Raw genomic sequence first — 24926 nt, 5'->3', positions numbered from 1 at the left:
TTACAATAATTTAGAACTTAAATAGGAAAAGGGTTAGAAATATAACACCATAGTTTTATAGTGGGAATTTGAATAAAACTTTCTGACTCTTTCCTCGGATCAGAGCCCAACCGCTACACCGCTCTTTTTACGACTGCAAGAGCAAACTCATTCCTTTCCACGACTCAGGATCAAACCGGTACACCGCTCTTTTTACGAGTTCAAGAGAAAACTCAATACTTGGGACTTTGATTCCTCTTAGTGTGAAGCTTGCATCTTGCAATTACTTGGGTAGAGAATGTGTTTCACTTAAAATTCACTCAAGAGAAAATAATCAAATAACGAACCATATTTTTAGATATAATTTAAGATTACCTATTTAATAAAACTCCATCCAAACTTCTACTCATAAATTTAATTATTATTTGTATACAATTGTTAATATGTAAGAAAATACACGTACAAAATGTTTATACTATTGGTAATACATTAGTCTTGGTTGTTTGACTAAAACAATGCAACCATTGGCCAAACTAAAGAATTTGATTCGAAGCTATCTCCTAATAGAGGGAGGCTCAATTAGACTTTGTTGTAAGATTCGACCATATCAATTTGAATAGCGTTCTCCAACTATAAATATTGAACTCCAAAGTATTCACGAGCAAAGTAAGTTTGTTGAAACTATCTATCAAAATGTTCCAAAGTGAGTCGTGGAGAAGATTTGCCTTAAAATCTAGTTCCAATTAAGGATGTCAATGATGAAGAAGTGCAAGCTGTTGGAAGGTTTGCCGTGGAAAATTTCAGAGGTGGTAGATATAATTTAATTTACAAGCGTGTGGTGAATGGTCTTTTCAGTCCCATATAGGTTTTGACCCCAAATTTTATATTATTGTGATAGAAGCTATAAATGACAATAACATTCATTGGTCAGATATTGCAATTGTGAAGAAGTTCCGTCATATGCATCGGACGCTACCGCCATCCTATAAGCTCTTATCTTTTGTGGAATTCTTCAAATTCCCTCTCCATAAGCAGTATAACTACTAGATTGCTTTCTTTACTTACAATAAGTCATCTCTCTATATGTGCTTCTCGGACATTACTCTCTTTTATCTATAAAATGGCATAGCCATAATGATATAAATCCTTATATAAGTATCTTTTCTTTTTCTCTCATACCCACCTTATACATAACATGTTAAATTAACTCATACTTAAAAAAATAATTTCTCTCTTTTGGAGATGCGGGGTATCGATCCCCATACCTCTCGCATGCTAAGCGAGCGCTCTACCATCTGAGCTACATCCCCACAATCATTGTATCACAAAACCCTAAATTTTCCGTCATCAATAATAGTGAAAATGAAGAAATATTGCTCTACCCAACATGTCATGAATAAGGAAAAAGAAATAATATATTTTTAATAATAGATAGTCTTATTTCTGAAGATGCGGGGTATCAATCCCCGTACCTCTCGCATGCAAAGCGAGCGCTATACCATCTGAGCTACACCCCCTTGATTTTTACATCATAAAACCTTAAATGTCACATCATCAATAATAGTGAAAATAAAAAAATATCAAAATATTAACAAATAGTTTGGTTTGGTGATGCGAGACATCGATAATTGTGAAAATGAAAAAAAATAATAACAAATTAAATACTTTCTTTTGGAGATGCGGGTTATCAATCCCCGTACAACTCGCATGCAAAGCGAGCTCTCTACCATCTAAGCTACATCTCCACAATTTTTACGTCACAAAACCCTAAACTTCTCATCATGAATAATAGTGAAAATGAAAAAATATCGCTACTCATTATGTCATAAATAAGGAAATATTGAATAGAAATAAAATAGTAATAACAAATAGTTTCTTTTGGAGATGCGAGGTATCGATCCCCGTATCTCTCGCATGCTACAGTCCCATGATTTTACATAAAAAAACTCTAAACTTCCCGTCATCAATGATATTGAAAATGAAAAACTATCCCCACTCATTATGTCGTAAGTAAGGAAAAATTTAAAAGAACTAATTTATTTAGTAATCGTTTCCTTTGTTGATGCATGGTTTCGATACCAGTACTTCTCACATTTGATGCAAACACTCTACCATCTAAGCTATATCCTCAAGATTCTTATGTCACAAAATCCTAAACATCTCGTCATCAATAATAAGGAAAATAAAAAAAAATAACGCTATTCATTATGTCATAAATAAGGAAAAATTGAATAGAAATAAAATAGTAATAACGAATAGTTTCTTTTGGAGATATGGGGTATTGATCCAATCCCCATACCTCTCGCATGCTAAGCAAGCAATCTACCATATAAGCTACATTCCCACAATACTTATATCAGAAAACCCTAAATGTCCCGTCATCAATTCTAGTGAAAATGAAAAAATATCTCCGCTAATTATGTCATAAATAAGGAAAGGTTGAATAGAAGTAAAATATTAATAACAAATAGTTTCTTTTGGAGATGGGGATATCCCTTTGCCTCTCGCATGCTAAATGAGCTCTACCATCTAAGCTACATCCCCACAATTCTTGCATCATAAAACCCTAAATTTCCCATCATAAGCTACATCCCCACAATTCTTGCATCATAAAACCCTAAATTTCTCATCATCAATAATAGTGAAAATGAAGAAAATCTAGAGATGCAGGATATCAATCCCCATAACTCTCACATGCAAAGCGAGTGCTCTACCATCTAAGCTATATCCCCACAATTCTTATGTCACAAAGTCCTAAACATCTCGTCATCAGTAATAGTGAAAATGAAAAACTATCCCGCCTCATTTTGTCCTAAATAAGAAAAAATTGAAAAGAAATAATATATTTAGTAATCAATTCAATTGGAGATGCAAGGTATTGATCCCCGTACTTTCCACGATAATTTCAAAGAAAATAGAGTGTTATGATAAGTTAAGGTTAGATCAACTTTGAGTTCAAAGCAACAAGAACCAAAGACTGGTGCGAAAATTCTATGGACTAGTCGAAGTTATCCACAAGATAAGGAAGACATCATATAGGATCCAATTGCTCCTATGGATACAGACTAACCCTGTTGTCCACGTAAGTAACTTGAAATGTTATTATTCCGACCAAGAAAACATCAAGTAAAAGCAGGTGGTATGACGTCATGCAAAGAAGAAATTGTTTCAAGCGAAGAAACTAGGAAAGACACCAACAGAGAAGACTTGAAGAGTTAACAAACCGTCAAGTGATTTTCAATAGCTCCTAGTAGGTTGGAAAAGACTTCTCAATACTGAGATCAGCTAGAAGCGCATCGCGAGACTTAAAGTCAGCCTCATCCTACAACGTTGAGTTTATGAAGAGTCGGTTGATAGAGATATTGACAAATTGTGTAAGGGCAGATGTCGCGGTCATGATTGGCCAAGGCATGTTGCCTGTGGCTGCATGTTAGATGTCTCAACTATTCCTGTAAACGATTTGTGGTTCATGGTGGCATGCTCATTCCAAACACGTTTTACTTGCTTTCATCTTAGATAGACCTTTACTATTATTGTTGTGCCAATAAGGGGTGTATGATTAGTCCTCAAAATCATATCTACACCCATCAGGACTAAAATGTCCCAAAATGTACTATAGGAGAACGTGACCAGTTGTTGTTTCTTCACTTTTAGCTTATAACATTGCTTTAATTGAAATTGTTTCGAATGTATTTCCTCGCTCACGTTTTCTAAAATATTTCTTCTAAACGTGATTCGAGCATACACTGCTATTGTTCGTTCAGTCTAAATTTTGCATGGTTGACTTGTTCATTGGATTAGAACAAATGTCACATAATCATTGTCTCACTACTGCAAGAGTGCGATTGTGACACTTGTCTTCCGTTCAGTTGTGGGCCGCATCTTCTGACTAGTTACGTGAGTTTGGCCTGGAGCATACGTGTAGGTTGAAAAAGAAATTGTTGGATGCGGACTGCGAATAAGGGTTGGGCCACGAAAGGTTTTTTTTTTTACCACATATGGACTTTGGCCTAGTGAGTCTTAAATTTGGGTTCGTTTGAAAAATTTTGGTTCATTTTTTAGTTCAAACGAACACAAATTAAACCTACTAGTTCTTTCTTCCTTGCACGACTCACTCCTATTCTCTGTTCTGCCTCTTCTTGCTTTGTTAAACTTCTTTAAAGGCTAATTTTCACCAATTATTTGGGAGCATCTTCCTTAAAAGGATTGTGACCACAGATGACCTATGTAGAAAATTTGTACCCTCTTTCCTACAACCTTTAGCGGACAACATACCCAAAACAGATGCGCTGACTAGACTGCGCTACACCTTGTCTCACCCCCCCCCCCCCCCCGGAGAATATGGATCCACCCAATCGATGAACATTCAAACCAAACTCGCCCATTCTTTTTGGCACAGGGACGCGAGAACTAATCCGAGTAATCTACAGTGGGGAGACCCCTTAAAGCAACAAGCGAGAATGGCTAGGTTGATAGTAGGGTTAAAGAAAAGGCGAGTATGAAAAGACGTATCGCATAACTGTCCCTGTAAGCTGCTTCATTCTTTCTTGATCTATGAACCGACTTTATGAAAAAAAATCAGTCTTTCGGCTGAAAGTGTGACTTTTGGGTATGGATAAGTAGGACCTCTTGGTTCGGGAGAAACCAGAGATGTTGGCTAAGAAAGCTAAGCAGGCAAGTACAGGACGGACAAAATGCACATACAAATTGATTGACATGATCTCTCTCCCTCTATCTTTGGCTAGTTGGCTAGTTGCACAATAAGCGGGAAAGCATACCAGGTAGGGAAAGAAAGGCTGCTCGATCTCCTGTAAGGCCAACCCTCAACGGCGAGCTCACCAGGCAATGCTATAAGTCCTATAGAAGTCTAAGGTTTCGTCTACTACGTGCTTTTTCCTTTCGTTTAGCGAGATAGCTTACCAGCTCTTTCGGCTCATAGCAGCAGTATGAAACGCAGAATCCTCATCATGAGTCGAGTACGCATTGCCATACGAATCGACATCGGCCAAACCAAGAGCTCTATTTTTTTCTTTAACGAAAGCGGATCTAACAGTTTCGATAAAACCAACATCTTTTAAAGATGGAGTCGCTCTGCCTTGATCACAGTGGACATATGCAGCTCCCGCTTTACCTTTGTCTACCGTGAAAAGGGAAGTTCCCTCACGATAGGCCCTCCCAGCTCCCGAACATCTTTCTATCAATCGAGAGAGGTATAGAATAGTACAACAAACCAACAAGACAAGAATGGACTCATAAGATGGACGGTCAGGGAAGCGATTTCATTTGTGTTATCCGCCAAGGAAATGATCAAGGAATTCTCTATACACGGCTGAGAGATGACCGTATTGTTGCACATCCTGAATAAAGTACCGCAGGCAAGCGAAGCTTTTGAAAATGAAAGCGTGTAGAACTCAGATCCACTTTTTCTTCGATTCGTAAACTTCGGATCTGATCTTCCTTTCGTCTCCGGGAGACTGAGAGAGAATTTAGGCCTGGCGTGCATCCGATTCGGTCAACAATAAAGTACAAAGCGGATTGATTAAATGGGCTTGAAGTTCCATTATCGTTAGGTCGAAGATCTCTACTAGGTTTAGTGCACTTTGGTAATTGCGAATGTTGCCGTAATCGAATGTCTTTTTCATTCGACATTCTCTCTTACCAAGCACTCATACTTGCCAGGGTTGAGGAGACAGTCCTTGAGCTAATTGGGTTTCGAGATTGTGTATACGCGAAAAGAGCTCGCTTTCGACTTTCTCCTCGGCATTTTGTGCCCGATTCTAGTTCAGGAAAGGGTCTGATCTCTTTCATTGCAGCACATTGATGCCGAAGGAGTCTTGAATAGCCTGACCGATAACACAAAGAAAGGGTATCTAAGTCACACTAGTGGAATAGCTTTTTCATAATAATTATCTCGATATATGATACCAAAAACCTGCCTGATGACTGATAAGGTAAGGGGTTTCAAAAGACAAAAGAATGACAATTCTACGTGTGATAGAAAAGGAGATCTTTTTTTTTTTTTTGTTCAGTGTGTGCGGTTCGCCTGCCTTCCTGACCATGGATAGGCTATGGGGCTTTGCACTTCGGCCCCTGAGAATACCACATCAAGGTGACAGGATTCGAACCTATGGCTCTCTGAAACTTCTTCATCGGTTATTTGGGTGCATCTTTCTTAAAAGGATTGTGACGACAGATGACCTATGTGACGACAGTGGACAACATGCTTGCCTTCCTGACCACGGATAGACTACGGGGCTTTGCACTTCGGCTCCTGAGAATAACACATCAAGGTGACAGGATTCGAACCTATGTCTCTCTGAAACTTCTTCATCGGTTATTTCGGCACATCTTCCTTAAAAGGATTGTGACAACAGATGACCTATTTGATTGAAAAGTTCCTAAAAAGAATACAATAATAGAACAATTTGTGTAATGCTCTTTTCGAAGTCCGGCTCGAGACCATCTTCTTGGTTCAATGTTTAAAAACCACATTTTAAATCATATTATCTTACATAATTCATTTTGATATAATATTGTTGGGGGCATTTTAAGAATCGAACTTGAGACCTCTCACACCCAAAAGGATAATCATACCACTTAGACCACATGCCTTTATAGCAGATCTATAATTCTTAGTTGCTAGTCTATATATTTTCCGTGCCTAAATATATGAAATTTATATAAGTTGAAGTTGTGCATTGCCACGCATTCCTTTGGGTTAGGCCCCATTGATGAGTAAACTATTTTTATTTCATTTTGTTTTTTTTTTTTTGGGTTTCAAAATTGTCATTTTTATATTTTGGAGGGGCATTCCGAGAATCGAACTCAAGACCTCTTGCACCCAAAGCAAGAATCATACCACTAGACCAAATGCCCTTATTATGCACTATAGACATATATCGTGGAGTACACAAGTACATGATATTAATAAGAGCATTATCTTTCCCTAAGGCTCATCTTTTGAGAAATGAACATAGGGGCATTCCGACAATTGAACTCGAGACCTCTCGCACCCTAAGCGAGAATCATACCACTAGACCAAATGCCCTTTCTAAAAAAAAATGCAACATTTTAAACTCCTACTCAATATATTTTTTCTCTCAAGTTTGAAATCTATTTTCTTGAGCGGTTGTTGGACTATAAAACAAAAAGTTGATGGTCTAGTATTTTACTTGTAAGTAAGGCATGTAATGTTGAATTGTTCTAATATGCAAGTGTTATCGAATAAACTACAACCCACAAATGAATCAAACTAATCAGTTTGGGTTGGGTTGGATTTATTCGGCTCAGTTCGTCAGTTTGTTTGATTTAATTCTTCTATTTTGCTTCGTATGACAAGAAAATGAAGTTGTATTGAATGTACCATAGTTTGATTTATGACAAACTCATATGAAATATAATTGCATTAATAGTACTAAGAGTTGGAGTCTATAAATATTTCATGAACTTAAGTGCAACTCATGCTTCATTAAAGACGAGATAAACTTTAGTTAAGTAACTGGAACTTTAAATTTAAATTACTTCATGTGGAGCTTCAATTACTCTATGTTAGCTACTATCTTTAGGGTTTACTAATTAGACACGAGTTCTTTGATTTAGGGGATTGTTTTATGTAATTTTCAACTACAACTTATGTTTTCAAATTTTTAGGTCATAATTTAGGTAGTGGTTGTATGGATGAACACTAGAGTTTCTATCCCATTCACCACAACTACTCTAGTTTTGGTTTGAAGGCTATAATTGTCATCTATGTTGTATTGCAATAAAATTTGTTTAGATGAAATTTTAGTTAAAGTTGCATATTTTACTTATTGCGAGTAAAAAATTTGTTTCTTTGCATAATATGAATTTCATTGTAGAGTTATTAGGAATAAGATGGAGAAAGAAATTTTCTTTAAAATAATAAACAGACCAAAGTTCATCTTTGTTGTTGTCTAATTGTGATTTTGCAAAAAGCTTAACTAATATGAAATATCAAGGTAAATCAAGAATATATATTCACACGTCATTCAAGATGACAATAAAATGGAGTTAAATTGAACGCAGTTGTAGTTTCATGTCTAGCATAATTGTATTAATGATATTAAAGAGAACTTCGTGTTTTATTAGAAGAGACCAACTTCCTTTAAGGTACTAGGAGTTTAAACTACTTCCATTGTAATTTCAATCACTCCACAATGATTACAAATTTAGGGTTGGCTAATTGGACATCAATTATCAAGTTTAGGTTATAATTTAGGTAGTAGCCCTTATAATATTAATGAGCATAAGAGTTACAATTCTTTCATGGACCATATGTGTTATAGTTAAATGAATATATATATATATATTATGTATGTCGAGGTTTGGGTAAAGCACAAAGTAGTAAGGAACACCATTGTCAACTCTAGAGCCACCCACAACTCATGATGGAGACAGATGCAAAATATTTTAACATCCTTTGGCATCAAGATACAGGAAAGATGAACGCCGTCAAATTGGAAGCTTTACCTGTCTTAGGAGTCACAATGAGAACTCTAATCAAGCTAGAGCCTTGGACTAGGCAAATTGTTTAGTGATAGTTGAAATGGATGACTTCGACGTCGTGTCAGGAATGAACGTCCTGCTGAAACACAAAGTCATTTACATGCCTCTAGCAAAATGTCTAGTAGTAATGGAGTCTAACCCGATGATCATCAGAAAAACATCCATCAACCAAGAGGGTTGAAAATGATGTCGATACTACAGTTGAGAAAGAATCATAGCCATGATGAATCTAGGCTTGCTGCTACTGTTGTAATTAAAAAGGGGAGCTCGAGTGAGCCAACCTCAATAGAAACCTTGTTGCCACTACATGAACACCACAATGCAAAACAAGGTCAGATAATGGATTTATCCCCACCAGAAGAGACAAAAACAAGGTTAGATACTGAAGAAGGGAGACAGAAACAAACCACTGAAGCAACACCTGTTCACACAGAAATATCATCTAGACGGATGAAGAGAAGGGTCAGTCGGAAGCGTCAACCACAATAATTTCAAGAAACATAAAGAGTTCATATAAGTTAAGTTCAGATAAACTTCGAGTTCAAAGAAACAAGAACCAAAAACTGGTGTGAAAATACTATGGACTAGTTAAAGTTATCCATAAGATTATGAAGACATCATATAGAATCCAATTGCTCTTATGGATGCGGACTAACCTTGTTGTCCACGTTAGTAACTTGAAACGTTATTATTTCGACCCAAAAGACATCAAGCAGAAGCAGGTGGTATGACATCATACAAATAAGAAAAAAGTTTCAAGCGAAGAAAGTAGGAAAGACACGAACAGAGAAGACATGAAGACTCAACAAACCGAGAAGTGATTTCAACAGCACCTAGTAGGTTGGAAGAGACTCCTCATTATGAGATCAGCTGGAAGCGCATCGAGAGACCTAAAGTCAGCCTCATCCAATAAATTGTGTGGGGGCAGATGTCATAGTCATGATTGCCCAAGGCATGTTGCCTGTGGTTGCATGTGCATGTCTCAGCCATTCTTGTAAACGATTTGTTGTCCAAGGCGGTTATTTGTGCAATGTTATTGTTTACCGATTATTTGGGCGACACGCCTTGAGCAATCATGACCGTCACAATTGGCTAAGACATTTGTTGTCCATATGTTATTGTTGTCCAAGAGACTCCTCATTATGAGGTCATGGTTGGCTAAGACATTTAAAGAAGTTTTACCTAGGGCAACTTTTATCACAATCCTCTTCTCGCTCTCTGAAACTTCTTTAAATGTTATTGTTCACTGGTTATTTGGGCGCATCTTCCTTAAAAGGGTTGTGACGATAGATGACCTAGGTAAAACTTCTATTGGGAGATCTGTGCAATAGAGAATCTGTGTCCCTTTTTTGAAACCTTCAGCGGACAACATAACAAAGAGTTCCTAGAAAAAATATCATAGAACAATTTGTGTAATGCCTTTGAAGTTAGGCTCGAGGCTCTATCTTGTCTCCCAAGAATATGGTTCATTCTCTATTCACATAGAAATTCTGCAATAGAAAGTGGTACCCTCATCTTCTTTTACAAAACTTTCTCAAGTCCTCATGGAATGATTTGAAAGTGGTAGCCTCATCTTCTTTTATAAGACTACCTCGGCCTTCATGGAATGATTATGCTATGTTGATTCTTAGAGAAGGGAGTAGGAGTAAGAGTAGATGACTGTTTATGGTCCAAGTTCCGAAAAAGTAAGTCATTATGTCAAGAAAGGAGAGGAATCCTCATAGTCTCCAAGATTTGAAGAGAATCATACATACACAAGTTTCCTTTGTGTGTTTATTCTTGTTGTTTGCTCTCTTCAATTAACATGTTATAAAGACACTTGTAAATTATAATTAAATATAGCTTCCTTTTTTTTTTCTTTCCAAATATCCATCTCAATTACTTCTTGGTTCAAGGTTTAAAAAAAACCTATTTCAAATCTTATTATATTGCATGCTTCAATTTTATATAATTGTTGGGAGCATTTTGAGAATCAAACTCGAGACCTCTCACACCCGAAGCGAGAATCATACCACTAGACCAAATGCCTTGTAGTGGATCTATCATTTTTAGTTGCTGGTCCATATCTTTTATGCACCACAATATTTGAAATTTATCCACATGTTTTTGTTTTAATTCTAGAAATAGAAATGATATCCATAGAAATACATAATTTTACAATGCAAATGAGAAAAATTCGTGATCAAGTTTTAGATAAAAGTAGCAAACATGTTGATAGATATAAAAATAAATTCAAGTTCTTTCTCTGGCCTAATTATCAATTGGAAGATTTAGCTAATATGAATTGTTATTGGTTTGATACCAATAATAACAGTCATTTTAGTATGCTAAGGATCCAAATGTGTCCATGAAAATTAGTTAATGCTATATTTTTCTTATATTGGCCATAATATCTCTCAACCAAATGCATTAGTTGAAAATGTATTTAATATTTTTCTTTTGTCCTTTTCTTTTTTCGAATGGTCTTATTCTCCATTCCATTTGAAAATTGATATTTTGTTTGGTAATTTTAAACTCATTATTTTTGTTTGTTCATTCCACCTAATTTGTAAAAAAAAAAATCATACCACTAGACCAAATGCCCTTATAGTGTATATGTTTTCCGCACCTCAATATATGAAATTTATCCAACCTCAATATATGAAATTTATCCACATATTTTTGTGCTTTAGAACCTACGATTATTGTCATGTTAACTTCACATGGGATTAACTTCCTTTAAGTTTATGTAGTTTCTTTTTATTACTATGTTTACTTCTGTCTCATGTTACTCCATTTGTATTTACTTCGTTTTATACAAAAGTTCACCGTAATTAATAAATCCATGTGCTTAATACATTCCCTACAAGAATAAACTTGTTTGTATCACGATAAATTACAATGAATACGGAGAAAAGAAATCCCAAAAATAAGTAGAAGGTTGAGAATTTCACTCAACCACACAATGTCAAAGCGTGACTGCATGGCTCACACGCGATGCTTGAATTTCGAAGGGGAACTTCTCAACTTGAGAGATCAATTTCATTCCTCATAAATCTGATTTTTAGATAATAATTTGTGAGTATTTATAGTCTCCCACAAAAGAAGTTTGTGGTTGAGATTTAATCTCGATCCCCTTAAGTCATTTTATATGCATTGTTATTAATTCTTTCAAGGACTTGATAAGGGTCATCCCTCTTGGATGTAACTTTGTCTTCCTTTGAGATTGGAATCACTCCTTGCGAAAATGTATCCAAACCCAGTTACTAGTTCGAAAAATGATTTCATTCCGTCCTTTGTTAATTCTTGTAGCAACATTGAAATTTTGTTTCTCAATTGTCTCCTTCCCCTCTTTATGCAATGTTTTGATCCCATTTGCCTTACTTGTGGCTGCTTTACTCACAAAAATATTAGAATGAATAGAAAGCAAATCAAGACGCGTATGTGGATTAAATCCGTAAGCAACTTCAAAAAGAGAACAATGAGTGGCAAACATTCGTCCCAAGACTTAATATTCTTACAAATAATAGCCCTAAGCAATGCTCCTAGTGTTCTATTAACCACCTCAGTTTGCTCATTAATCTGAAGATGACATGTAGTTGAAAAACAATAATTTGTTACCCAATTTATGACTTAATATTCTTATAAATAATAGTCCTAAGCAATGCTGCTCATATTTTATTAACTACCTCAGTTTGCTCATGAGTCTGAGAATGACATGCAGTTGAAAACAATAATTTGGTACCCAATTTATCCACCATACTTTCCAAAACTGACTTAAAAATTTAACATCCCTATCATTTTTTGTGTGCAGCAAACATTGGCAACATTGACTACAGAACTTATAAACATCGTGCTTCATGGAAAAGGTCATATGGATCGTGATGAGCATTTTCTCCCATATCTTGGTTTTGCTAACTAAAGTTTTCCAATTACTCCCAAACTTCGTTACCTTATATAACCTCTTGGGATAAGAATTCATATAACATTTCATAAAATAAGATCTACTGATGAATTTCATAGCATTTGAAGGTCATCTAGGTCATGAACCGAAGGTAAATTACCTTAGGGGCATTATGGTCATTTTGCACCGTTTCTTGGTTTACCTACTTATCCTTATCCAATGACCACCAAATTTCATATCTAACCTCAACAGAATATAATATGCTCAGTATTAAAATTTGATATGCAGCGGAGCTCATATAGTGGGTTATTTTAACGTTACTTAAATCTCAAGCTATTTGATCGGTTCAGGGTCTTAACTCACGGTTCTTTGGGTTTTTCTTTCATATATCCTTAATTCATACTTGGTTTAGGGTTCATATGAAAATCCAAGCAATTTCTACTTATTTCTTAACAAAAAGTCCAAGGTGGCTACTTGCCTCGTCGTCGACGTTTGGGACGTCCATTCTTGAGCTTCTAGTATCTGACTTACTTCAAATTTCCCTCCACATACTCCTTATTGTTTCTAGTTTCTGAAACCATAAGATTTTCTATGAGAATTGGTCTGGAATGGGGTTAAAATTGAGAAAACCCGAGAAAATGTCAAATTTTGAGTTGACTTGGACAGTTCAGTTGAACTGGCCATATCATCGTTTTCTTCCTCTGAACAGGAAGAAGATGCGCATTTTTCGCGTCGCCGCCATCTAATACTCGGCCTGTCCAGCCACATTTACAGCATTTCTCTCCTCGATTTCTTCGTGAAACTTAAAGATGGGTATTACAAGGAAGGGCTAGGGATTTGATTTGATACCTTCTCGTGGATAGTAGCCTAAGATATTCGGTTCTAAAGTTCATCCAAAATCTGATTTATCGCTGGAGATAAAACAAAGGATTTCTTATTGGGTAGCCGATTCTAGGGGTTTCAAGGCCCTATTTCTTCATTGAACCTCTTCCATATCCTTTCTTCAGGCTAAAGGAATTGGTTTGGAGGAACGTCTTTGAGTGTAAGACCTTAATTTCCAAAAATCGTTCTCGGTATGCAACTCACTCAAAACGCCAAATTTTCAATCTCTTTGGTAGTTTGTTCTACGATGTTTCATCTCTCGATTCCTTCCTCAAGTTTACTCAACATCTTCCTCTGAAGTTAGAGGAATCCTTAATTTGAAGGAAAAGAGATCGTAGATAGTTATTCGACTCTTATCCCCAATGTAATTTTGAAACCTATTTCCTTCAATTCGACACGCTCTCGAGGTTATTTTTCTTCGTGGTCTTCTATGGAAGCATTCCTTGTAGGTGCAGTTAAACTTATTGGAATCATTCTTGCTCGACGAATCATCATGTATCCTCGGATTGGATTTTCAAGTTTTTCTTGAAGTTCTTCAATGACTGATTGAATTGGAAAATGATTTCTAGGCACTTTCAGCACTCTATTCCTTCATAGAACTTGTGGGTAATCTTGTTGAGAAACGGTAGGAATAAGTTTAAAGAGAAATGGTGGAGGATTGCTCTCGAATTTGGAAGAAATCTGAGAGTAGGAGACCCATAATCTAAACATTTATTGTCTTCGATTAGGGGATCGACCTTTCTCGATTCTTATTCCGTATTGTTGCTCCTACTTCAGACTTTATAGGAGGAGCTTAAACCGACAGTGAGAGCTCCAGATTCTTCGCTATGTAGAAGTTTGAAGAGAAATGGTGGAGGATTGCTCTCGAATTTGGAAGAAACCTGAGAGTAGGAGACCCACAATCTAAACGCTTATTGCCTTCGATTGGGGGATCGACCTTTCTCGATTCTTATTCCATATTGTTGCCTTATTCCATATTGTTGCTCCTACTTAAGACTTTATAGGAGGAGCTTAAACCGACATTGAGAGCTCCAGAATCTTCGTTATTTAGAGATCAAACTTTCTAGATAATTTTTCGGAAATATCAACTCCGATCATATCCTTACCGACCATGGCTTTGAATACTAGTCGTTGGATGTGATGATCCGTGCGTGTTCGTTCTAGATCATATCAAAGTTTGGAGGAGATCCGACGGTTGAAATTTGAATTCGAAGGATTTTGCTCGGATGGTCATGGTAGATGCTCTGATTCTAATTATAGTGGCATTTCTGTAATTATCCATTCTTCTAGGGGTATTTTGGTAATTTGCCACTTTCCAAATATTTTATTATTATTTTTCTCGAAAAATTATAATTTTTCTACAAATTGCTCATCGCTTTTTGATCATTTTTAGCTTTTTTTTAATCTTGAGATTCCTTCTAGATAAGGAATTACAAATCCGGAAAGATTCTTGATAATTGATAAAATGACTTTTTTGCCCTTTTGATTTACTTTTTCCTTTCCCATCCTTTTCAAAAGGGTGGTACACGAGTGACTTAACTAAGTCCTTTGTTCTTGCTTAATCCTTTAATTTTTTCCCTTAAAATCCTTTGGGTCTTTCATGAGTGGCTTATTCTTATGGGAGCTAATTTTCTTCATTTTTTGGGTGTTACATATACATATTCGTTACAAACACAAAATAAGAAGCAGACTCAAAAGAAGAAGAAAAAATACTAGATTAAAAATAGAAGTTAGTACATGGCCCACACTCCAAAGTCCAGTCATCCACGACCAACTCTTAGTTACTTGAAAAAAAATGATAAACATGGAGTGTGTAAAACTTAGTAAGTAGCCTACCAGTAAGTTCTTAATCGCGACCTTAAGCTAGGATATTACTTCTTGTTATGTTTTCAGGATCTTAGAACTTAGAGGTCATCGTGTCATGTATCATATAATGATCCTGAAAACCTTCCCCTAAAATAATCTTCAATTTTCTCCCCAGGAACACATGAGTGGTGTCGTCATAATCATGTAATCCTACTGGTAAATCGTTGTGCAGGACATCTCGTTTAGCTGATGGGAAAGCTAGGCCTATCATAACCTCCAGCTCATGATACATATTGCAGGACATCCTACCTAAAGAAGAATAGGGGCCTTTTAGTACACATCGTAATGTAGATAATGGTTACTTCTGGGTATGGATCCTAGCAACTTATTCAGCATGTTATTCACATAGTTCTAGGTACTTGGTACATGGATTATTGATGAACCTAGGTTTATACACAATGTCATGGGTTAGGCTTTAGGAGTTGAGGTTTTAGCTTAGGAAAACATTAGAGGGTAACCTAACGTGGACTAATTCGTGTGAAAACCTACTAGCACTTTGAAGACCTCTTTCCTTCATCAAACTTATGGGTAAACTTATTTAGAAGGTGCAAGAACAAGTTTGGAAATGAATGGTGGACTATAGTTCTCAAATTCGAGGTAAACCCATGAACACGATGCCCCAAAACAAAAAACTTGTATCTCTCGATTGGGTACTCGATTAAGCTTGCTTCTTGCCCCTAATAGTCTACCCTAATTCATAATTTATAGACGGATTTTCCACTACCATTGAAACGTCTAGAATTTCTATAATTTCATTCTTGATTTTTCTGAATCTTCTGCTAGAAAAGTTTTCTCCGATTGGAGCCTTCCTTTTTTAAGCACCTTTTAATTCTTATTCTATAAAAAATTTAATGATTCGGGAAGTTTATAAAAATTAGAAAAAGTACCATTTTCTTAATGTTTTTTCATTTTTACTGGTTCTTTGCTTCTAGATACAACCTAGTACGGATTATACACTGTCTCTTATTGGAGACCTTGAGTGTTGCAAATTCTCCTCTCCTTTGAAAACTTTCGGTCATCGAAAGTGCTTATTCTAAAATAGGTCAGGGTACAAGGTTCTTATTTGCCTTCTGTTTCCCAAGTGGCTTCTTCTACTCTATGATTCTTCCATAGGACCTTAACGAGAGAGATTTCCTTGTTTCTCAATCATTTGACTTTCTTGTCTATTATTTGAATCGGTCATCTCTCAAGAAGAGAGTTTCATGAGCCAGTACATACGAACGATCTAGGGTATACTTCCGTAGTATGGATACATGAAAGATATTATGTACTGCAGACATGTTTGGGCATTGCTCGATTCTATAGGCCACAGATCCAATCCTTTCTAATATCTCAAAGGGAGGGATAAACCTAGGGCTTAGCTTCCCCTTTTTACCCTACCTGAGCACCCCTCTCATGGGGTGCTACCTTTAGATATATATGATCCCCTACCTACAATTCCATGTCCTTGTGCCTTAGGTCTGCATTGCTTTTCTCTCAGCTTTGTGCAATTTGTATCCTAGCTTTAATCTTCTGGACTGTGGCGTTGGTAATTTGCACCAGCTCTAGCCCAATAGTTGTCGTTTGCCCCCCTTCTTCCGAAAAGATAGGGGATCGAAATCTTCGTCCATAAAGAACCTCGTATGTGACCATTTGTATGGTGGCTTGGCAAGTATTATTATAAGCGAATTTCATAAGGGGTAGGTACTTATCCGAGCTTCCTACAAAATCCATCACATATACCCTCAACATGTCTTTCAATATTTGCTTGAGCATTTCTGTTTGACCATCTGTTTATGGGTGGAATGTCATACTATAACTGCGTACCCAATTCCTTTTGTTTAATTTTCTAGAAGCGAGATTTAAATCTGGCATCTCAGTCTAATACTATTGCCTTTTGTTGAATTTCCAGAAGTGTACCCAATACCTTTACTGATGAATATTCATTTTTAATGTTAGCAAGAGTAGCTAGGTTGGGAGATTGTTAGACCGAAGATTTGAAGGTCACACGTGTTTTATCCACATTCAACGCACCTAATACAAGTTTATTACCTGACAATACAATCTAAAAACATAACTTGCTTATTCAATCTAAAATTAGTGATATTTCTTTCTTAAACATAATGAATTAGCGAAAATACCTTATGAATTTTCATTTTTAATATTAGCGGGGATAGCTCTGTTTGGGAGAGCGTCAGACTGAAGATTTGAAGGTCACGTGTTTGATCTCCACGTTCACCGCACCTGATTCTAGTTGCATAACCCGACTATTCAATCTAAAATTAGTCATTGTTCCTTTATGAAATCTCAATGAATTATCGAAAATACCTAACGTGTTCTAGTTCACCGCACCTTATACAAGTTGGAAAACTTGAATATCTGATTAAAAATTAGTGATTATTTTTATTTAAAATTTCAATGAAGTAGCGAAAATACCTTTACTGATGAATTTTCATTTTTTATGTTAGTGTGGATAGTTCAGTTGAGAGAGCGTTAGATTGAAGATTTGAAGGTCTCGTGTTCGATCTCTACATTCCCCGCACTTGTTTTTATTTGCATAACCTGACTATTCAATAAAAAATTAGTCATTATTTCTTTTTAAAATCTCAATGAATCAGCAAAAATATCTTTACTCATGAATTTTTATTTCTAATGATTGCGGGTTTAGCTCAGTTGGGAGAGCGGTAGATTGAAGATCTAAAGGTCACGTATTCGATCCAACTAGCATAGGTTGACCATTATTCATTTTTTATGTTATCTGGGATGGCTTAGTTGGGAGAGCATTAGATTGAATATTGGAAGGTCTTGTGTTTGATCTGCATTATTCATTGCACCTTATAGTTTAGTTTATTATTATTTCTTTTTAAAATATAATGAATTAGTGGAAATAGCTTTACTTATGAATTTTTACTTTTAATGTTAGCAGGGATGTGCATTCATTGCACCTTATGGTTTAGTTTATTATTATTTCTTTTTAAAATATAATGAATTAGTGGAAATAGCTTTACTTATGAATTTTTACTTTTAATGTTAGCAGGGATAGCTCAGTTGGAAGAGTGTCAAACTAAAGATTTGAAGGTCACGTGTTTAATCTCCACGTTCACTGCACCTGTTTCCATTTGCATAAGCTGACTATTCAATAAAGAATTAGTTATTATTTATTTTTAAAATATATGAATTAGCAGAAATATACCTTTACTTATGATTTCTTTTTAAAATCTCAATAAATAGTGAAATCTAAATTTAGTGATTATTTCTTTTTAGAATTTCAGAATTTTCATTTTAATGTTAGGGTGAATAGCTGAATTGGGAGTGGGAGTGGGTCTGTAGTTTAAAATTTCAATGAATTAGCTTAAATAATTTTACTCATGAATTTTTATTTTAATGTTAGCCTGGATAGCTGAAGTGGGAGTGGGTCTGTAGATCTAAAGATAGCGTGGATTCCTAATTCTTTATTTCACTATAAATGCTCTATAAGAATTCTTTATTTGACTATAAATGCTCTGTAAGATATTTAGTAAAATGACTCATCTTATTGCATGGAACAATAAAATTGATGTTCCCGTAGGTGATGATTTTTCTGATTCGAGGACGAATCCTTTTGAAGAAGGGGATGATGATAAGACTCACGGTGTTCCAACTGGACCTATTACACAACCCAAGGCCAAGAAGATTCAACAAGCATTCATACTTCATCTACAAAATTGGATAGGTTAGGTTCAACCATCATTTCATGTGTTACAAGCTGATTTGTTTGAGTCAAGACCATTTGGAGATTCAAAAGTAAATATTTGCACGGCTGAAGTAGTGGATGAAGTTGCAATCATCATTTCATGAGTGGTTAGAAAAATTTATTTATTATTTTAATTTCATAAAGTTTGTAATGCTCAAATTGACTTCGTTTTTATGTGGAGATTTTAAGGGATCGAGATTAAATCACGAACACTAACTTCTTTGTTGGGAGACTATAAATACACACAAATTATTATGTAAAAGCATATTTGTGATCAATGAAATTGATCTCTCAAGTTGAGACGATCCCCCTCATAGAAATCTGAGCATATCTTTGTCATTTCTAAGTTTCATGCAATTCTTGTGGTAGATTGCATCTTAGTCATTCAATCAAGCCTTGATCAAGTTCGATTGTGAAATGACTCAATTTAGAATAAAGTTCCAAATCTTGTTTCTCAATATTCGATCTCATTATCTAATTTTAGCTTTGACTCAATTTAGAACAAGGGTTCTTGCTCCTACAAAAGCTTGGCTCGTTGGGCTGAAGATTACGATTGGTCTATCATCCTGGGATCTTCTATCCCCATGACTTGCTCTGATGCGGTCGTTCTTCTAACGCCGATGACACATCCAGTTATCGAGATTGGTAATGTGAGTTTGTAACCCATCCATTGAGGTTCTTGGAATGATTCTATAGCTTATCATATACATGTTGGGAGTTGGATCATGTGCCTTGGGCGAAGGAATCCTTGATTTACCGCCCTTCTAGTTGAAGGAAGTGTCATAAGGCTAGTTTTTTTTCAATTTTTTTCAATTTTATCGATTTTTTTAGTGATTTTATTTGATTTTCTTTCACTTTTGTCAAACTCAATCAGGTGCTCATCTCAATCATTTCAACCCTGTTGGCATTCAATAAGAGAGACCTTGGAAATAACCTGTAACTTTTCAACTGGATTATCACATTAACAATTTGAATCAAATAAAGTGACATTAACCATTTGAATCACCTCAACCCCACTTGTTGAACTTGACCAAATGTCTATAACATAACACTAACAAAGGTACAAAGTAACACAAACAAAGGTACAAAGTAACATTAACAAAGGTACAAAGTTCATAAAAGTCTTTTTAATCTAAAATACCATTGAACTTGACAATTATAGTGCCTCTCAAACGTAGGTAAAGTTTAAATTCGAGTCTCCTTGTCAAACTCACTCAGGTGCTCATCTCAACCATGATGGCGTTCAACAAGAGAGACCTCGAAAATAGCCGGATTATCGCATTAACCATTTGAATCACCTCAACCCACTTGTTGAAATTGAAACAAATATCTATAACATAAGACTAACATAGGTACGATGTTCATAAAAGTCTTTAATCTACGATACTATTGAACTTGACCATTAAAGTGCCTCTCAAAATGAGGTAAACATCAAACATCAAACATCAGGTCTTTGATTGGCAACCCATCCAAAGGATTGTCGATTGCATCGATTGGATCAATAGTCTTCCCATGAGTTTATGGTGCATGACCCATTTTTTAAACCATTCACCTTCAAGCGCCACCATAGTTTTGCATCGTCCATGAGATGCATTGCGACCAACGTAACTCTTAGGTCCTATGAGCAAGTAACAGTAACCTTCAAGTATTGATCTACGTAAAAAATAAAGCTTTTTAATTCCTTAGCATCTCGGTTTACATTTAAGGGGTTGGGTTCTTGGATTTTAAGTTTGTTAAGCCCACATGAACTTGGCTTGAGGTGTGGTTCTCTACAGCCCAATTTGTCAAACTCACTCGAGTGCTCATCTCAACCATGACGTCGTTCAACAAGAGAGACCTCGAAGACGACTGGATTATCGCATTAACCATTTGAATCACCTTCTCATCTCAACCATGACGTCGTTCAACAAGAGAGACCTCGAAAACGACTGGATTATCGCATTAACCATTTGAATCACCTGCTCATCTCAACCATGATGTCGTTCAACAAGAGAGACCTCGAAAACGACTGGATTATCGCATTAACCATTTGAAATTGAACAAAATATCTATAACATAACTATGACAAAGGTACGAAGTTCATAAAAAGTCTTTTTAGACTAAGATAGAAACTGTAAAATAAAATGAAATAAGAAAATAAGATTCCATTGCCGAGAATCAAACCCGGGTCTCCTGGGTGAAAACCAGATATCCTGACTGCTGGACGACAATGGATTTTTGGTGTAGATGTCTCGAAGTATTTTGTCAGATCGCTGAAGAGTTTTAGCATGATCTTTTGCTTAATGTCTAACTCTTTGACACGTCCTTCCCTATGTGTGTTAGAGTTCTCAGGGCTACCGCGACGTTTCGAGCTGTTCGATTGTGTGGCTCTTTCTTCAAAAGAGTCAATATCAAATGTTAGGTCTTTGATTGGCAGCCCATCCAAGGGAGCATCGATTGCATCGATTCCATTAACGATCTTCCCAAGAGTTTATGGTGTTGAGTTATGGAGTCTGCTCCCTGTATTTATAGCTTGGTCAATGGCTATATCCGGTAAAGCTATATTTGGTAAAGCCATATATGGTGAAGCTATATTCGGTAAAGCTATATATGGTACATAGCTATATATAGTAGATGGTTAAATCTGGTAAAGCTATATTTAGTAGACTGAACCATATATATATCCCGTCCAGTAAAGCTTTTAAATGTACTTTTCTATTCTCTGTACTTTCTTGTTGTACATGCCTGAAGTCATCAATAAAAAATTCTTTTAGCCAGAGTTCTCCTTGCAATTCTCTCTATCCTTCTCTTTGTGATCATCTAGATCGAGCGTGTGCGTTGTTGTGCGATCCTAACAACTGGTATCAGAGCTAGGCAAAATTCACCACGATCTGTGAAGATGGAAAGTTCAAAGATTGGAATTGAGAAGTTCGATGGATCCGATTTCGGTTTCTGGAAGATGCAGATTGAAGATTATCTGTACCAGAAAGATCTTCACGAACCTCTGTTGGGGGTGAAGCCGGATACCATGACCACGGAACAGTGGAAGCTCAAGGATCGACAAGCCTTAGGGATGATCCGGTTGACGCTATCCAGAAACGTGGCGTTTAACATCATCAAGGAGAAGACAACGTCAGATCTGATGAAGGTGCTGTCAAATATGTATGAAAAACCGTCGGCTATGAACAAGGTGTATTTGATGCGTAGATTGTTCAATCTACAGATGTCTGAAGGTGGACGTGTTGCGGATCATATAAATGAATTCAATATGATCATAAGTCAACTGGGTTCGGTGGAAATTAATTTCGAAGATGAAATTAAAGCGTTGATTTTGATGTCATCCTTACCCGAGTCATGGGATACTGTTGTTGCCGCAATCAGCAGTTCCCGAGGATCTGATAAACTGAAGTTTGATGAAATTCGAGATGTAGTTCTCAGCGAAAGTATTCGCAAACGGGAAACTGGAGATTCATCAGGCAATGCTCTCAGTGTTGATCGAAGGGGAAGAAGCAAATCAAAGAGCTCAAACAAACATGGGCGTTCAAAATCAAAGAACCGGGGAAAATCTCCAAACAAACCCAATGTAACGTGTTGGAGCTGTGGGGGAAAAGGACACTTTCGGACAGATTGTACAAAGCTAAAGAAGAAGCAGAATCATAAATCTGAAGATGATGATGATTCTATATACACAACAGAAGATGCTGAGGACGTTTTAATCCTTAGTGTGGATAGCCCAGCTGAATCCTGGATTTTGGATTCAGGTGCATCGTTCCATTCGTCTCCAAGTAAGGAATTGTTTCGAAATTTCAAATCAGGAAATTTCGGGAAGGTGTATCTTGCCGACAATAAAACCTTGGAGATTGAAGGAAAGGGAGATGTCTCCATACAAACTCCAGCAGGAAATCAATGGACATTACAAGATGTCAGATACATTCCTGGTCTCAAGAAGAACCTGATCTCTATTGGTCAGTTGGATAGCACAGGCTATGCAGCAGAGTTTGGAAAGAGTTCCTGGAAGATTGTGAAGGGCGCCATGGTTGTTGCGCGTGGCACAAAATCCGGAACCTTATACACTACTGCAGAGTGTATAAACATGACTGCTGCTGCTGAGAGTGCTTCCAATTCAAGTCTATGGCACAATAGACTTGGACATATGAGCGTCAAAGGAATGAAGATGCTCACTGCGAAAGGAACTTTAGAAGGCTTAAAATCTGTTGATATGGGTCTTTGTGAGAGCTGCGTTATGGGCAAACAGAAACGAGTTAGTTTCACAAAGGCTGCCAGAGAACCGAAGAAAGTGCGGTTGGAAATGGTCCATACAGACGTCTGGGGACCATCTCCAGTTTCATCACTTGGTGATCAAGGTACTACGTCACCTTCATCGATGACTTCAGCAGGAAGGTATGGGTTTACTTTCTGAAACACAAGTCAGATGTGTTTACCACCTTCAAGAAGTGGAAAGCTGAAGTTGAAAATCAGACCGGCTTGAAGATCAAATGCCTGAGGTCTGACAATGGAGGAGAGTACAACAAATCAGAGTTTATAACATTTTGTGCAGCTGAGGGAATTAGATTAATAAGAACAATTCCCGGTAAGGCAAGACAAAATGGTATTGCAGAAATGATGAACAGAACCTTGAATGAGCGAGCAAGAAGCATGAGGATTCATTCTGGATTGCCAAAGACATTCTGGGCTGATGCTGTGAACACAGCAGCATATTTGATTAATAGAGGGCCGTCAGTACCCTTGAAGTTCAAATTGCCCGAAGAAGTATGGACAGGAAAAGAACTCAAGTACTCTCACTTGAGAACCTTTGGCTGTACTGCATATGTTCATGTTGATCCAGAGAAGAGAGATAAGCTTGATGCTAAGGCTGTGAAATGCTACTTCATAGGCTATGGCTCTGACATGTTCGGGTATAGGTTTTGGGATGAGAAAAATATGAAGATCCTAAGACACTGTGATGTGACCTTTGATGAAAATGTCATGTACAAGGACAGAGAGAAGATAAACTCTGAGACTACGAAGCAAGTGGGAGTTGAATTTGAGTGGCAAGAAAATTCACACAGTGATGGTACAACAGAAGCTCAAGAAACTCCTGATCCTATTGCTGAAGAACCAGACGTGGCTGATCCTATTGCTGAAGAACCAGACGTGGAGCAAGTTGCACCTGAACAGGTGTTGAGAAGATCATCCAGAACTACCAGAGCACGAGACAGATATTCAACCTCATTACACTATCTGTTGCTGACTGACGAAGGAGAACCAGAGTTCTTTGATGAGGCCCTACAAGTGGAAGATTCAACTAAGTGGGAGCAAGCCATGGATGATGAGATGAGCTCACTTGAAAGGAATAATACGTGGGTGCTGACTGAGTTGCCTACAGGAAAGAGAGCTCTGTTGAACAAATGGGTGTTCAAAATCAAGGTTGAACCAGATGGCAGAAGGAGGTTTAAGGCTCGGTTAGTAGTTAAAGGATATTCACAAAGAAAAGGCATTGATTATGCTGAGATCTTTTCTCCAGTTGTGAAATTAACTACTATCCGAATTCTACTGAGTATTGTTGCATCGGAGAATTTGCACCTTGAGCAAATGGATGTAAAAACGGCATTTTTACATGGAGATCTAGATGAGGAGATCTATATGCAACAACCCGAAGGATTTGCAGCTCCAAGCAAGGAGCACATGGTGTGTAAGCTCAATAAGAGCTTGTATGGACTGAAACAAGCACCGAGACAATGGTACAAGAAGTTTGACTCCTTCATGAGCAAGAGTGGTTTCCACAGAAGTGAAAAGGATCAGTGTTGCTACCTCAAGAAATACACTGATTCTTATGTGTTTCTACTCCTTTATGTGGATGATATACTAATTGCTGGATCAAGTATGAGGGAGATAAACCACCTGAAGGCAAGCTTGTCTTCAGTATTTGAGATGAAAGATTTAGGTGCAGCGAAGCAGATCCTTGGGATGAGGATTTCTCGAGATAGATCTGCTGGCACATTAAATCTATCCCAAGAGCAGTACATTGAGAAGGTGTTGTCCAAATTCAAGATGAATAACGCTAAACCCAGGACTACCCCCTTGGCAAATCATATTAAA

The 24926-nt window shown here is 36.8% G+C and overlaps 2 non-coding genes across 2 annotated transcripts; both read right to left on the bottom strand.

The window, feature by feature from the left end:
• Positions 1–1216: 1216 nt before the first annotated feature.
• Positions 1217–1289, bottom strand: TRNAA-AGC (transfer RNA alanine (anticodon AGC)). The gene has a single exon. It is a non-coding gene; the product is annotated as a tRNA-Ala (tRNA).
• Positions 1290–6783: 5494 nt separating this feature from the next.
• TRNAP-UGG (transfer RNA proline (anticodon UGG)) lies at positions 6784–6855 on the bottom strand. The gene has a single exon. It is a non-coding gene; the product is annotated as a tRNA-Pro (tRNA).
• Between the last annotated feature and the right edge of the window lie 18071 nt (positions 6856–24926).

The sequence above is a fragment of the Cucurbita pepo genome, chromosome 16 (genome assembly GCF_057944985.1).
Source record: "Cucurbita pepo subsp. pepo isolate OVF chromosome 16, ASM5794498v1, whole genome shotgun sequence".
NCBI lineage: Eukaryota > Viridiplantae > Streptophyta > Magnoliopsida > Cucurbitales > Cucurbitaceae > Cucurbita > Cucurbita pepo.
Note: the sequence above shows the minus strand (reverse complement) of the source record. Positions and strands in the feature narration are given on the sequence as shown.